The sequence below is a fragment of the Mustela erminea genome, chromosome 9 (assembly GCF_009829155.1).
Source record: "Mustela erminea isolate mMusErm1 chromosome 9, mMusErm1.Pri, whole genome shotgun sequence".
In the NCBI taxonomy this organism is placed as follows: domain Eukaryota; kingdom Metazoa; phylum Chordata; class Mammalia; order Carnivora; family Mustelidae; genus Mustela; species Mustela erminea.
The window spans coordinates 103979092-103982200 of record NC_045622.1 but is presented as its reverse complement, the minus strand read 5'-3'; the positions used below and the strand labels follow the sequence as shown (position 1 = coordinate 103982200).

The 3109-nt window shown below is 53.9% G+C and overlaps 1 long non-coding RNA gene across 1 annotated transcript; it reads left to right on the top strand.

Moving 5' to 3' along the window:
- The first annotated feature begins 763 nt into the window (after positions 1-763).
- LOC116599126 lies at positions 764-2853 on the top strand. The gene is made up of 2 exons (XR_004289250.1): positions 764-877; positions 2580-2853. It is a non-coding gene; the product is annotated as an uncharacterized LOC116599126 (long non-coding RNA).
- Positions 2854-3109: the final 256 nt, after the last annotated feature.

The window sequence follows — 3109 nt, the reverse complement described above, 5'->3', positions numbered from 1 at the left end:
AGAAGTGATAGGTGTTGGCTACTGCTTGAATTTCATTGGTCTGAACAAGTCACATGGCCACACTGAATTTCAAGGGACCATGGAATTTCAAGGGACACTGAATTTCAAGGGACCAGCATGCGTTTAGAATGAAGACAGGAAAAACCCAGGAGGGCAGCCCTAATGACAGAAGGGATAACTCGGGAAAGGAGGACAAAGACCAGGTCATGGGTGGGCCTTGAATGCTATGTTCAAGAGTGTGGGATTTACCCCCCCGTGTTGGGGAGCGCTGAGTAGACGAGTGAGATGCCTGACCGCGGAGAGTGAAGGAGAATGGACCAGGACAGGTCTGCAAGAGAAGAAAGAGCTTAGGAGGAAGGGAGTGTGCAAGACAGAGCCTGGCGGCTGTGGAAATGGGTGGGGGAGGGTGTGGACAGGCTGTGGGAGAGGGGGGAGAGGGAGGGGTGCCGGGGAAGAGGCAGAAGGCACAGACGTCCTGGGGGGCTGCTGACCCTGGAAAATCAAGATTTCTGTGAAGTGGAAGGACAACCTCAAATCTAAAAGGTTTTCGCCAAAACAAGGGACTAGACCTACTCTATGGTGAATTTTCACAGTGGAAAAGGACCAAGTTCAGACTGTGAGAGGACAGATTTAACTTGCTTTTTGTAACACCTTCTGTTATCAACTTCTCCTTGTTACTTGAACTATTTGCCAAGCACTTTCCACAGAAAGGAGCCTGTGTGTAATATTTGGAAATGTTAATTTCCTTCCTGTTCTCCCAGCAGCAGGAGAGAAGGAATGACAGCTTTGCCGTGGTGTAGAACCACTCTGCAGAAAGCTCCCGCCCCAGCCCCGGCTTGGGAAGTGAAGTCACAGGAGAGCACCCACCGGCGGGCAGGTGGGCACAGAAGCGGGTGCCAGGATGGGAAGAAGGGGGAAGCCCTCTCTGGGGACCACGGGGGCTGGTGGTTTCCATGCACAGCCAAGGCTGCTTCTCCTCCTGCTCAGCTCTGCAGGGAGGGGCAGTGATTGGGGTAGGTGGGTGCTGAGCGTGTGGCTTTCAGAGAAGCTGGTGGGACCCCCAAGGGCTGGACTTGGTGGGGGGCACCTGTGTGACTTGCCCAGAGACAGAGGGCATGGGCATGTCACCCTCCGTAGCTGGGGGAGCTCTGGCTATTCGGGTAACCCCCATGTTGTCTGGACCCCACCTCCGTTTGTTCCTGAGCCCACCATAGTCTGCAAATCTCACTGGATTCTGTGGCCAGGAAGGGAGGAAAGATTGAGCTTGAGTTAAGGAAATGAAAGTATGTAACATTGCTTACAAAAGGAGAGGGAGCAGAGTGGAACACTTAAGAACCCAGTGCGGGGAGCCAGATGGACTGCGTCTGCATCCTAGCTTGGCCTTGACTCGTGCAAACTTGGACAAGTTACTTCCTTTCTCTCTCTGCCTCCCGTTCACCATCTTTACTTTGTTATTATTTATTTATTTAAGTAGGCTCTAGGCCCACCGTGGGGCTCAAACTCAGGACCCTGAGATCAAGAGTCCCTTGCTCTACCGAGTCAGGTGCCTGTCACTGTCTTTAAATAGGGAATACTAACAGAATCTCATGCTTTAATATGTGTAGGATGCTTACCCCCCCTTGGTAGGTGCTCTGTGACTATCACATAAAGTATTTTGGACCTTAATTCATACATGTTAGACAGCTCTGGGTGGGAAGCCTGTTCGGGATTCAGGGGTTAAGAGGGAGCTGTCACTTAGTGCAATGTTATGATTGAGGGGCCATCTGGTTCTATCTCTGGCTTTATAGATGAGAAATCAGGACCCAGAGAACAGCAAGGACTCAGCCAAGGTCACCCCAGACAGACCACTGAGTGGCAAAACTTACTGGAGCTCAGAGGCATGGTGAGGCCCATGTCTGAGGCCGGAGTGGGCTTCTCCCTAGCTGTGTGATGTTGGTTCTGGGGGTGTGTCTAGCCTGGGATGAATGGGTTGCCTTGTGGGTCTCGGGCCGGAAGCTGTCTCACCCTACTTTGGTGGGGTCTGCCTAGGGTCGGCTGCCTGCAGGAGAGGTTATCCTTTCATTCTGACGCCAGCTGGCCCTTTGGCCTGGGGAGCTGTGTTTGCCCGGGCCCTTATCATGGCCCATCCCAAGGCCGGTGAGGATAAAAGTGTGGGGAGCTGCAGTGAGACACCAAGGCTTAAAGGTCGGGGGCCCAAGCTGGAGACCGAGCCTGGCCTGTCTTGCTGACCACATCACCGGCAATCACACCACACCCTCCTTCTTGCTTTAAAAAAAAACTGGCGTGTGTGTGCATGCATGCGTGTGAAAGTGTGTAAATGTGTGCGCACACGCCTGTGTTTGTGTGTGTGTGACTGTGGGGGGGTGTGGGGGCATTTAATGCCGGAGTGCTACGTGCTCCTGGTCCAGCTGAGGGCTCCCCCCTAGTTCAGCAGAAGGGCTCACTCTCAAAACTAGAAGAGGCTCTTAGCCTTGGTGGGATTCTCGAGCCAATGCTGGCGAGAGCGGAGGGGGTGCAGGACACACCCACGTTATCCGAGGAGGCATTTCTCCTGGCTTTGGTGCTGCTTTTGTTTCTAGTAGCGCCTGTGACCTGCCTTGGGAAGAGGGACTACAATGGCCCCGAGGCCACTGCGCAGCTCTCAGAGGAGAGAGCCCAGCTCCCCTGCCTGGGGCTGGGCCTTTTCCAGGCCAGACTTCCCTCGTTCCCTGCAGGAGCAGCTGGGAGCTTCCATCCGTAGGATTTGTGCAGAGTCACAGCCAGACTGCGCTTGGTCCCTTCCCCGTCCTGTTTCCCCTGCCCCTCAATGGTTTCTCCAAGAGCAACTTTGAAATAAATTTCTTCGACATGAAACCTCATCTTTTGGCCTATTTCTGGGGAGACTGACCTGAAAAGACCTAAGATGGTCGTCTTCTTCTTCAGGCAGCTGATGGACCGAGACCTCGGCCCATTTAGGTTTTCCTTCTAGGTGCACCTGGGTGGTTCAGTGGGTTAAAGCCTCTGCCTTCGGCTCGGGTCATGGTCTCAGGGTCCTGGCATTGAGCCCCATCAGGCTGTCTGCTCAGCAGGGATCCTGCTTCCTCCTCTCTCCCTGCCTGCCTCTCTGACT